This window comes from Schistocerca gregaria, chromosome 3 (assembly GCF_023897955.1).
Source record: "Schistocerca gregaria isolate iqSchGreg1 chromosome 3, iqSchGreg1.2, whole genome shotgun sequence".
Classification (NCBI taxonomy): domain Eukaryota; kingdom Metazoa; phylum Arthropoda; class Insecta; order Orthoptera; family Acrididae; genus Schistocerca; species Schistocerca gregaria.
Window position 1 is genome coordinate 31,575,019 of NC_064922.1, and position 14,397 is coordinate 31,589,415.

Sequence of the window (14,397 nt, forward strand, 5' to 3'; positions counted from 1 at the left end):
AAAACGTAGACTGTTTGAGACATTACTCACGTGGAGGAAAGTGAACATGGTGATTGTTGTTATCAATCCCGAAGCAATATCTGTTTTCATCAACACTCTGATTGTCCACAGATTACAGAATGACACCAGATGTGCATCGGAAACTACTACTGGTCTTCCAGGGATCGATCAAAGCGTAGACTGTATGAGACATTACTCCCATGGAGGATAGTGCGCATGGTGACTGTTGTATTCAATCCCGATGCAATTTCTGTGTTTCATCAACTCTCTGATGGTACACAGATTACAGAATGCCACCAGATGTGCATCGGAAACTACTACTGGTCTTCCAGGGAACGATCAAAGCGTAGACTGTTTGAGACATTACTCCCGTGGAGGAAAGTGCGCATGGTGACTGTTGTTATCAATCCCGATGCTATATCTGTGTTTCATCAACACTCTGATTGTCCACAGATTACAGAATGACACAGATGTGCATCGGAAACTACTACTGGTCTTCCAGGGATCGATCAAAGCGTAGACTGTATGAGACAATACTCCCATGGAGGATATTGCGCATGGTTACTGTTGTATTCAAACCCGATGCAATTTCTGTGTTTCACCAACACTCTGATAGTCCACAGATTACAGAATGCCACCAGATGTGCATCGGAAACTACTACTGGTCTTCCAGGGAACGATCAAAGGGTAGACTGTTTGAGACTTTAATCCCGAGGTGGAAAGTGCGAATGGTGACTGTTGTATTCAATCCCGATGCAATTTCAGTGTTTCATCAACACTCTGATAGTCCACAGATTACAGATTGCCTCCAGATGTGCATCGGAAACTACTACTGGTCTTCCTGGGAACGACCAAAGAATAGACTGTTTGAGACATTACTCCCGTGGATGAAAGTGCGCATGGTGACTGTTGTATTCAATCCCGATGCAATTTCTGTGTTTCATCAACACTCTGATGGTCCACAGATTACAGATTGCCTTCTGATGTGCATCGGAAACTACTACAGGTATTCCTGGGAACAATCAAATCGTTTACTGTTTGAGACATTACTCCCATGGAGGAAAGTGCGCATGGTGACTGTTGTATTCAATCGCGATGCAATTTCTGTGTTTCATCAACACTCTGATAGTCCACAGATTACAGATTGCCTCCTGAAGTGCATCGGAAACTACTACAGGTCTTCCTGGGGACGATCAAAGCGTAGACTGTTGGAGACATTTCTCCCATGGAGGATAGTGCGCAAGGTGACTGTTGTATTCAAACCCGATGCAATTTCTGTGTTTCACCAACACTCTGATAGTCCACAGGTTACAGAATGCCTCCAGATCTGCATCGGAAACTACTACTGGTCTTCCAGGGAACGTTCAAAACGTAGACTGTTTGAGACATTACTCACGTGGAGGAAAGTGAACATGGTGAATGTTGTTATCAATCCCGAAGCAATATCTGTTTTCATCAACACTCTGATTGTCCACAGATTACAGAATGACACCAGATGTGCATCGGAAACTACTACTGGTCTTCCAGGGATCGATCAAAGCGTAGACTGTATGAGACATTACTCCCATGGAGGATAGTGCGCATGGTGACTGTTGTATTCAATCCCGATGCAATTTCTGTGTTTCATCAACTCTCTGATGGTATACAGATTACAGAATGCCACCAGATGTGCATCGGAAACTACTACTGGTCTTCCAGGGAACGATCAAAGCGTAGACTGTTTGAGACATTACTCCCGTGGAGGAAAGTGCGCATGGTGACTGTTGTTATCAATCCCGATGCAATTTTTGTGTTTCATCAAAACTCAGTTAGTCCACAGATTACAGAATGCCTCCAGATATGCATCGGAATCTTCTACTGGTCTTCCAGGGAACGATCAAAGCATAGACTGTTTGAGACATTTCTCTTATAGAGGACAGTGCGGATGGTGACTGTTGTATTCAATCCCGATGCAATATCTGTGTTTGATCAACACTTTGAAGGTCCACAGATTACAGAATGCCTCCAGATGTGCATCGAAAACTACTACTGGCCTCCCAGGGAACGATCAAAGCATAGACTGTTTGAGACATTACTCCCGTGGAGGAAAGTACGCATGGTGACTGTTGTATTCAATCCTGATGAAATTTCTGTGTTTCATCAACACTCAGTTAGTCCACAGATTACAGTATGCCTCCAGATATGCATCGGAAACTACAACTGGTCTTCCTGGGAACGACCAAAGCGTAGAATGTTTGTGACATTACTCCCACGGAGGAAAGTGCGCATGGTGACTGTTGTATTCAATCCCGATGCTATATCTGTGTTTCATCAACACTCTGATTGTCCACAGATTACAGAATGACACAGATGTGCATCGGAAACTACTACTGGTCTTCCAGGGATCGATCAAAGCGTAGACTGTATGAGACATTACTCCCATGGAGGATAGTGCGCATGGTTACTGTTGTATTCAAACCCGATGCAATTTCTGTGTTTCACCAACACTCTGATAGTCCACAGATTACAGAATGCCACCAGAAGTGCATCGGAAACTACTACTGGTCTTCCAGGTAACGATCAAAGCGTACACTGTTTGAGACTTTAATCCCGAGGAGGAAAGTGCGAATGGTGACTGTTGTATTCAATCCCGATGCAATTTCAGTGTTTCATCAACACTCTGATAGTCCACAGATTACAGATTGCCTCCAGATGTGCATCGGAAACTACTACTGGTCTTCCTGGGAACGACCAAAGAATAGACTGTGTGAGACATTACTCCCATGGATGAAAGTGCGCATGGTGACTGTTGTATTCAATCCCGAGGTAATTTCTGTGTTCCATCAACACTTTGAAGGTCCACAGATTACAGAATGCCTCCAGATGTGCATCGGAAACTACTACTGGTCTTCCAGGGAACTATCAAAGCATAGACTGTTTGAGACATTACTCACATTGAGGAAAGAGCGGATGGTGACTGTTGTATTCATTCCCGATGCAATTTCTGTGTTTCATCAACACTCAGTTAGTCCACAGATTACAGAATGCCTCCAGATGTTCATCGGAAACTACTATTGGACTCCCTGGGAACGATCAAAGCGTAGTCTGTTTGTGACCTTACTCCCAGGGAGGAAAGTGCGCATGGTGACTGTTGTATTCAATCCCGATGCAATTTCTGTGTTTCATCAACTCTCTGATGGTCCACAGATTACAGATTGCCTTCTGATGTGCATCGGAAACTACTACAGGTCTTCCTGGGAACGATCAAAGCGTTTACTGTTTGAGACATTACTCCCATGGAGGAATGTGCGCATGGTGACTGTTGTATTCAATCGCGATGCAATTTCTGTGTTTCATCAACACTCTGATAGTCCACAGATTACAGATTGCCTCCTGATGTGCATCGGAAACTACTACAGGTCTTCCTGGGAACGATCAAAGCGTAGACTGTTTGAGACATTACTCCTGTGGAGGAAAGTGCACATGGTGAATGTTGTTATCAATCACGAAGCAATTTCTGTGTTTCATCAACACTCTGATTGTCCACAGATTACAGAATGACACCAGATGTGCATCGGAAACTACTACTGGTCTTCCAGGGATCGATCAAAGCGTAGACTGTATGAGCCATTACTCCCATGGAGGGTAGTGCGCATGGTGACTGTTGTATTCAATCCCGATGGAATTTCTGTGTTTCATCAACACTCAGATAGTCCACAGATTACAGAATGCCTCCAGATATGCATCGGAAACTACTACTGGTCTTCCAGGGAACGTTCAAAGCGTAGACTGTTTGAGACATTACTCCCGTGGAGGAAAGTACACATGGTGAATGTTGTTATAAATCCCGATGCAATTTCTGTGTTTCGTAAACACTCTGATTGTCCACAGATTACAGAATGACACAGATGTGCATCGGAAACTACTACTGGTCTTCCAGGGATCGATCAAAGCGTAGACTGTTTGAGACATTTCTCTTATAGAGGAAAGTGCGCATGGTGACTGTTGTATTCAATCCCGATGCAATTTCTGTGTTTCATCAACACTCTGAAGGTCCACAGATTACAGAATGACTCCAGATGTGCATCGGAAACTACTACTGGTCTTCCAGGGAACGATCAAATCGTAGACTGTTTGAGACATTTCTCTTATAGACTAAAGTGCGCATGGTGACTGTTGTATTCAATCCCGATGCAATATCTGTGTTTCATCAACACTTTGATGGTCCACAGATTACAGAATGCCTCCAGATGTGCATCGGAAACTACTACTGGTCTTCCAGGGAACGATCAAAGCATAGACTGTTTGAGACATTACTCCCGTGGAGGAAAGTACGCATGGTGACTGTTGTATTCAATCCTGATGAAATTTCTGTGTTTCATCAACACTCAGTTAGTCCACAGATCACAGAATGCCTCCAGATATGCATCGGAAACTACTACTGGTCTTCCAGGGAACGATCAAAGCGTAGGCTATTTGAGACTTTAATCCCATGGAGGAAAGTGCGAATGGTGACTGTTGTATTCAATCCCGATGCAATTTCAGTGTTTCATCAACACTCTGATAGTCCACAGAATACAGATCGCCTCCAGATGTGCATCGGGAACTACTACTGGTCTTCCTGGGAACGACCAAAGAATAGACTGTTTGAGACATTACTCCCATGGATGAAAGTGCGTATGGTGACTGTTGTTATCAATCCCGATGCAATTTTTGTGTTTCATCAACACTGTGATAGTCCATAGATTACAGAATACCACAGGATGTGCATCGGAAACTTCTACTGGTCTTCCAGGGAACGATCAAAGCGTAGACTGTTTGAGACATTTCTCTTATACAGGAAAGTGCGCATGGTGACTGTTGTATTCAATCCCGATGCAATTTCTGTGTTTCATCAACACTCTGAAGGTCCACAGATTACAGAATGACTCCAGATGTGCATCGGAAACTACTACTGGTCTTCCAGGGAACGATCAAATCGTAGACTGTTTGAGACATTTCTCTTATAGACTAAAGTGCGCATGGTGACTGTTGTATTCAATCCCGATGCAATATCTGTGTTTCATCAACACTTTGATGGTCCACAGATTACAGAATGCCTCCAGATGTGCATCGGAAACTACTACTGGTCTTCCAGGGAACGATCAAAGCATAGACTGTTTGAGACATTACTCCCGTGGAGGAATGTACGCATGGTGACTGTTGTATTCAATCCTGATGAAATTTCTGTGTTTCATCAACACTCAGTTAGTCCACAGATCACAGAATGCCTCCAGATATGCATCGGAAACTACTACTGGTCTTCCTGGGAACGATCAAAGCGTAGACTCTTTGTGACATTACTCCCACGGAGGAATGTGCGCATGGTGACTGTTGTATTCAATCCCGATGCAATATATGTGTTTTATCAACACTCTGATAGTCCACAGATTACAGATTGCCTCCTGATGTGCATCGGAAACTACTACAGGTCTTCCTGGGGACGATCAAAGCGTAGACTGTTGGAGACATTTCTCCCATGGAGGATAGTGCGCAAGGTGACTGTTGTATTCAAACCCGATGCAATTTCTGTGTTTCACCAACACTCTGATAGTCCACAGATTACAGAATGCCTCCAGATCTGCATCGGAAACTACTACTGGTCTTCCAGGGAACGTTCAAAACGTAGACTCTTTGAGACATTACTCACGTGGAGGAAAGTGAACATGGTGAATGTTGTTATCAATCCCGAAGCAATATCTGTTTTCATCAACACTCTGATTGTCCACAGATTACAGAATGACACCAGATGTGCATCGGAAACTACTACTGGTCTTCCAGGGATCGATCAAAGCGTAGACTGTATGAGACATTACTCCCATGGAGGATAGTGCGCATGGTGACTGTTGTATTCAATCCCGATGCAATTTCTGTGTTTCATCAACTCTCTGATGGTACACAGATTACAGAATGCCACCAGATGTGCATCGGAAACTACTACTGGTCTTCCAGGGAACGATCAAAGCGTAGACTGTTTGAGACTTTAATCCCGAGGTGGAAAGTGCGAATGGTGACTGTTGTATTCAATCCCGATGCAATTTCAGTGTTTCATCAACACTCTGATAGTCCACAGATTACAGATTGCCTCCAGATGTGCATCGGAAACTACTACTGGTCTTCCTGGGAACGACCAAAGAATAGACTGTTTGAGACATTACTCCCATGGATGAAAGTGCGCATGGTGACTGTTGTATTCAATCCCGATGTAATTTCTGTGTTCCATCAACACTTTGAAGGTCCACAGATTACAGAATGCCTCCAGATGTGCATCGGAAACTACTACTGGTCTTCCAGGGAACTATCAAAGCATAGACTGTTTGAGACATTACTCACATTGAGGAAAGAGCGGATGGTGACTGTTGTATTCATTCCCGATGCAATTTCTGTGTTTCATCAACACTCAGTTAGTCCACAGATTACAGAATGCCTCCAGATGTTCATCGGAAACTACTATTGGACTTCCTGGGAACGACCAAAGAGTAGACTGTTTGAGACATTACTCCCATGGATGAAAGTGCGCATGGTAACTGTTGTATTCAATCCCGATGCAATTTCTGTGTTTCATCAACACTCTGATGGTCCACAGATTACAGATTGCCTTCTGATGTGCATCGGAAACTACTACAGGTATTCCTGGGAACAATCAAATCGTTTACTGTTTGAGACATTACTCCCATGGAGGAAAGTGCGCATGGTGACTGTTGTATTCAATCGCGATGCAATTTCTGTGTTTCATCAACACTCTGATAGTCCACAGATTACAGATTGCCTCCTGAAGTGCATCGGAAACTACTACAGGTCTTCCTGGGGACGATCAAAGCGTAGGCTGTTGGAGACATTTCTAACCATGGAGGATAGTGCGCAAGGTGACTGTTGTTATCAATCCCGAAGCAATATCTGTTTTCATCAACACTCTGATTGTCCACAGATTACAGAATGACACCAGATGTGCATCGGAAACTACTACTGGTCTTCCAGGGATCGATCAAAGCGTAGACTGTATGAGACATTATTCCCATGGAGGTTAGTGCGCATGGTGACTGTTGTATTCAATCCCGATGAAATTTCTGTGTTTCATCAACTCTCTGATGGTACACAGATTACAGAATGCCACCAGATGTGCATCGGAAACTACTACTGGTCTTCCAGGGAACGATCAAAGCGTAGACTGTTTGAGACATTACTCCCGTGGAGGAAAGTGCGCATGGTGACTGTTGTTACCAATCCCGATGCAATTTTTGTGTTTCATCAACACTCTGATAGTCCATACATTACAGAATACCACCGGATGTGCATCGGAAACTTCTACTGGTCTTCCAGGGAACGATCAAAGCGTAGACTGTTTGAGACATTTCTCTTATATAGGAATGTGCGCATGGTGACTGTTGTATTCAATACCGATGCAATTTCTGTGTTTCATCAACACTTTGAAGGTCCACAGATTACAGAATGCCACCAGATGTGCATCGGAAACTACTACTGGTCTTCCAGGGAACGATCAAAGCATAGACTGTTTGAGACACTACTCCTGTGGAGAAAAGTACGCATGGTGACTGTTGTACTCAATCCTGATGAAATATCTGTGTTTCATCAACACTCGGTTAGTCCACAGATTACAGAATGCCTCCAGATATGCATCGGAAACTACTACTGGTCTTCCTGGGAACGATCAAAGCGTAGACTGTTTGTGACATTACTCCCACGGAGGAATGTGCGCATGGTGACTATTGTATTCAATCCCGATGCAATATCTGTGTTTCGTCAACACTCTGATAGTCCACAGATTACAGATTGCCTCCTGATGTGCATCGGAAACTACTACAGGTCTTCCTGGGAACGATCAAAGCGTAGACTGTTGGAGACATTACTCCCATGGAGGAAAGTGCGCATGGTGACTGTTGTATTCAATCCCGATGCAATTTCTGTGTTTCATCAACACTTTGAAGGTCCACAGATTACAGAATGCCTCCAGATGTGCATCGGAAACTACTACTGGTCTTCCAGGGAACGATCAAAGCATAGACTGTTTGAGACATTACTCACATTGAGGATAGAGGGGATGGTGACTGTTGCATTCATTCCCGATGCAATTTCTGTGTTTCATCAACACTCAGTTAGTCCACAGATTACTGAATGACACCAGATGTGCATCGGAAACTACTACTGGTTTTCCAGGGATCGTTAAAAACGTAGACTGTATGAGACATTACTCCCATAAAGGATAGTGCGCATGGTGACTGTTGTATTCAATCCCGATGGAATGTCTGTGTTTCATCAACACTCAGATAGTCCACAGATTACAGAATGCCTCCAGATGTGCATCGGAAACTACTACTGGTCTTCCAGGGAACGTTCAAAGCGTAGACTGTTTGAGACATTACTCCCATGGAGGAAAGTGCACATGTTGAATGTTGTTATCAATCCCGATGCAATTTCTGTGTTTCATCAACACTCTGATTGTCCACAGATTACAGAATGACACAGATGTGCATCGGAAACTACTACTGGTCTTCCAGGGATCGATCAAAGCGTAGACTGTATGGCACATTACTCCCATGGAGGAAAGTGCACATGGTGACTGTTGTATTCAAACCCAATGCAATTTCTGTGTTTCACCAACACTCTGATAGTCCACAGATTACAGAATGCCACCAGATGTGCATCGAAAACTACTACTGGTCTTCCAGGGAACGATCAAAGCGTAGACTGTTTGTGACATTACTCCCAAGGAGGAAAGTGCGCATGGTGACTGTTGTATTCAATCCCGATGCAATTTCTGTGTTTCATCAAAACTCTGATAGTCCACAGATTACAGATTGCCTCCAGATGTGCATCGGAAACTACTACTAGTCTTCCTGGGAACGACCAAAGAATAGACTGTTTGAGACATTACTCCCATGGATGAAAGTGCGCATAGTGACTGTTGTATTCAATCCCGATGCACTTTCTGTGTTTCATCAACACTCTGATTGTCCACAGATTACAGAATGCCTCCAGATGTGCATCGGAAACTACTACTGGTCTTCCAGGCAACAATCAAATCATAGGCTGTTTGAGACATTACTCCCGTGGAGGAAAGTGCGCATGGTGACTGTTGTATTAAATCCGGATGAAATTTCTGTGTTTGATCAACACTCAGTTAGTCCGCAGATTACAGAATGCCTCCAAATGTGCATGGGAAACTACTAATGGTCTTCATGGGAACGATCAAAGCGTAGACTGTTTGTGACATTACTCCCAAGGAGGAAAGTGCGCATGGTGACTGTTGTATTCATTCCCGATGCAATTTCTGTGTTTCATCAACACTCTGATAGTCCATAGATTACAGATTGCCACCAGATGTACTTCGGAAACTACTACTGTGCTTCCTGGGAACGATCAAATCGAATACTGTTTGAGTCATTACTCCCATGGAGGAAAGTGCGCATGGTGACTGTTGTTATCAATCCCGATGCAATTTTTGTGTTTCATCAACACTCTGATAGTCCATAGATTACAGAATACCACAGGATGTGCATCGGAAACTTCTACTGGTCTTCCAGGGAACGATCAAAGCGTAGACTGTTTGAGACATTTCTCTTATAGAGGAAAGTGCGCATGGTGACAGTTGTATTCAATCCCGATGCAATTTCTGTGTTTCATCAACACTCTGATAGTCAACAGCTTACAGATTGCCTCCAGATGTGCATCGGAAACTACTACTGGTCTTCCTGGGAACGATCAAAGCTTAGACTGTTTGAGACATTACTCCCGTGGAGGAAAGTACGCATGGTGACTGTTGTCTTCAATCCTGATGAAATTTCTGTGTTTCATCAACACTCAGTTAGTCCACAGATTACAGAATGTCTCCAGATATGCATCGGAAACTACTACTGGTCTTCCTGGGTACCATCAAAGCGTAGTCTGTTTGTGACATTACTTCCGTGGAGCAAAGTGCGCATAATGATTGTTGTTATCAATCCCGATGCTATTTCTGTGTTTCATCAACACTGATAGTCCATAGATTACAGAATGATACCAGATGTGCATTGGAAAATACTTCTGGTCTTCCAGGGAACGATCAAAGCGTAGACTGTTTGAGACATTACTCCAATGGAGGAATGTGTGGATGGTGACTGTTGTATTCAATCCCGATGCTATTTCTGTGTTTCTTCAACACTCAGATAGTCCACAGATTACAGAATGACTCCAGATGTGCATCGGAAACTACTACTGGTCTTCCAGGGAACGATCAAAGCGTAGACTGTTTGAGACATTACTCCCGTGGAGGAAAGTGCGCATGGTGACTGTTGTTACCAATCCCGATGCAATTTTTGTGTTTCATCAACACTCTGATAGTCCATAGATTACAGAATACCACCGGATGTGCATCGGAAACTTCTACTGGTCTTCCAGGGAACGATCAAAGCGTAGACTGTTTGAGACATTTCTCTTATAGAGGAAAGTGCGCATGGTGACTTTTGTATTCAATCCCGATGCAATTTCTGTGTTTCATCAACACTTTGAAGGTCCACAGATTACAGAATGCCACCAGATGTGCATCGGAAACTACTACTGGTCTTCCAGGGAACGATCAAAGCATAGACTGTTTGAGACATTACTCCCGTGGAGAAAAGTACGCATGGTGACTGTTGTATTCAATCCTGATGAAATTTCTGTGTTTCATCAACACTCGGTTAGTCCACAGATTACAGAATGCCTCCAGATATGCATCGGAAACTACTACTGGTTTTCCTGGGTACGATCAAAGCGTAGACTGTTTGTGACATTACTCCCACGGAGGAAAGTGCGCATTGTGACTGTTGTATTCAATCCCGGTGCAATTTCTGTGTTTCATCAACACTTTGAAGTTCCACAGATTACAGAATGCCTCCAGATGTGCATCGGAGACTACTACTGGTCTTCCAGGGAACGATCAAATCATAGACTGTTTGAGACATTACTCACATTGAGGAAAGAGGGGATGGTGACTGTTGTATTCATTCCCGATGCAATTTCTGTGTTTCATCAACAGTTAGTCCACAGATTACAGAATGACACCAGATGTGCATCAGAAACTACTACTGGTTTTCCAGGGATCGATCAAAGCGTAGACTGTATGAGACATTACTCCCGTGGAGAAAAGTACGCATGGTGACTGTTGTATTCAATCCTGATGAAATTTCTGTGTTTCATCAACACTCAGTTAGTCCGCAGATTACAGAATGCCTCCAGATGTGCATGGGAAACTACTAATGGTCTTCATGGGAACGATCAAAGCGTAGACTTTTTGTGACATTACTCAAAAGGAGGAAAGTGCGCATGGTGACTGTTGTATTCATTCCCGATGCAATTTCTGTGTTTCATCAACACTCTGATAGTCCATAGATTACAGATTGCCTCCAGATGTACTTCGGAAACTACTACTGTGCTTCCTGGGAACGATCAAATCGAATACTGTTTGAGTCATTACTGCCATGGAGGAAAGTGCGCATGGTGACTGTTGTTATCAATCCCGATGCAATTTTTGTGTTTCATCAACACTCTGATAGTCCATAGATTACAGAATACCACAGGATGTGCATCGGAAACTTCTACTGGTCTTCCAGGGAACGATCAAAGCGTAGACTGTTTGAGACATTTCTCTTATAGAGGAAAGTGCGCATGGTGACAGTTGTATTCAATCCCGATGCAATTTCTGTGTTTCATCAACACTCTGATAGTCAACAGCTTACAGATTGCCTCCAGATGTGCATCGCAAACTACTACTGGTCTTCCTGGGAACGATCAAAGCTTAGACTGTTTGAGACATTACTCCCGTGGAGGAAAGTACGCATGGTGACTGTTGTCTTCAATCCTGATGAAATTTCTGTGTTTCATCAACACTCAGTTAGTCCACAGATTACAGAATGTCTCCAGATATGCATCGGAAACTACTACTGGTCTTCCTGGGTACCATCAAAGCGTAGTCTGTTTGTGACATTACTTCCGTGGAGGAAAGTGCGCATAATGATTGTTGTTATCAATCCCGATGCTATTTCTGTGTTTCATCAACACTGATAGTCCATAGATTACAGAATGATACCAGATGTGCATTGGAAAATACTTCTGGTCTTCCAGGGAACGATCAAAGCGTAGACTGTTTGAGACATTACTCCCATGGAGGAATGTGTGGATGGTGACTGTTGTATTCAATCCCGATGCTATTTCTGTGTTTCATCAACACTCTGACAGTCCACAGATTACAGAATGCCACCAGATGTGTATTGGATACTACTACTGGACGTCCAGTTAGCGATCAAAGCGTAGACTGTTTCAGACGTTACTCCCATAGACTAAAGTGCGGATGGTGACTGTTGTATTCAATCCCGATGCAATTTCTGTGTTTCTTCAACACTCAGATAGTCCACAGATTACAGAATGACTCCAGATGTGCATCGGAAACTACTACTGGTCTTCCAGGGAACGATCAAAGCGTAGACTGTTTGAGACATTACTCCCGTGGAGGAAAGTGCGCATGGTGACTGTTGTTACCAATCCCGATGCAATTTTTGTGTTTCATCAACACTCTGATACTCCATAGATTACAGAATACCACCGGATGTGCATCGGAAACTTCTACTGGTCTTCCAGGGAACGATCAAAGCGTAGACTGTTTGAGACATTTCTCTTATAGAGGAAAGTGCGCATGGTGACTTTTGTATTCAATCCCGATGCAATTTCTGTGTTTCATCAACACTTTGAAGGTCCACAGATTACAGAATGCCACCAGATGTGCATCGGAAACTACTACTAGTCTTCCAGGGAACGATCAAAGCATTGACTGTTTGAGACATTACTCCCGTGGAGAAAAGTATGCATGGTGACTGTTGTATTTAATCCTGATGAAATTTCTGTGTTTCATCAACACTCGGTTAGTCCACAGATTACAGAATGCCTCCAGATATGCATCGGAAACTACTACTGGTTTTCCTGGGTACGATCAAAGCGTAGACTGTTTGTGACATTACTCCCACGGAGGAAAGTGCGCATTGTGACTGTTGTATTCAATCCCGGTGCGATTTCTGTGTTTCATCAACACTTTGAAGTTCCACAGATTACAGAATGCCTCCAGATGTGCATCGGAGACTACTACTGGTCTTCCAGGGAACGATCAAAACATAGACTGTTTGAGACATTACTCACATTGAGGAAAGAGGGGATGGTGACTGTTGTATTCATTCCCGATGCAATTTCTGTGTTTCATCAACAGTTAGTCCACAGATTACAGAATGACACCAGATGTGCATCGGAAACTACTACTGGTTTTCCAGGGATCGATCAAAGCGTAGACTGTATGAGACATTACTCCCGTGGAGAAAAGTACGCATGGTGACTGTTGTATTCAATCCTGATGAAATTTCTGTGTTTCATCAACACTCGGTTAGTCCACAGATTACAGAATGCCTCCAGATATGCATCGGAAACTACTACTGGTTTTCCTGGGAACGATCAAAGCATAGACTGTTTGTGACATTACACCCACGGAGGAACGTGCGCATGGTGACTGTTGTATTCAATCCCGATGCAATTTCTGTATTTCATCAACACTTTGAAGGTCCACAGATTACAGAATGACTCCAGATGTGCATCGGAAACTACTACTGGTCTTCCAGGGAACGATCAAATCGTAGACTGTTTGATACATTACTCCCATGGAGGAAAGTGTGCATGGTGACTGTTGTATTCAATCCCGCGGCAATTCCTGTGTTTCATCAACACTTTGAAGGTCCACAGATTACAGAATGCCTCCAGATGTGCATCGGAATTTACTACTGGTCTTCCAGGCAACGATCAAAACATAGGCTGTTTGAGACATTACTCCCGTGGAGGAAAGTGCGCATGGTGACTGTTGTATTCAATCCGGATGAAATTTCTGTGTTTGATCAACACTCAGTTAGTCCGCAGATTACAGAATGCCTCCAGATGTGTTCGGAAACTACTACTGGTCTTCATGGGAACGATCAAAACGTAGACTGTTTGTGACATTACTCCCAAGGAGGAAAGTGCGCATGGTGACTGTTGTATTCAATCCCGATGCAATTTCTGTGTTTCATCAACACTCAGATAGTCCACAGATTACAGAATGCCTCCAGATGTGCATCGGAAACTACGACTGGTCTTCCAGGGAACGATCAAAGCGTAGACTGTTTGAGACATTACTCCCGTGGAGGAAAGTGCGCATGGTGACTGTTGTTACCAATCCCGATGCAATTTTTGTGTTTCATCAACACTCTGATAGTCCATAGATTACAGAATACCACCGGATGTGCATCGGAAACTTCTACTGGTCTTCCAGGGAACGATCAAAGCGTAGACTGTTTGAGACATTTCTCTTATAGAGGAAAGTGCGCATGGTGA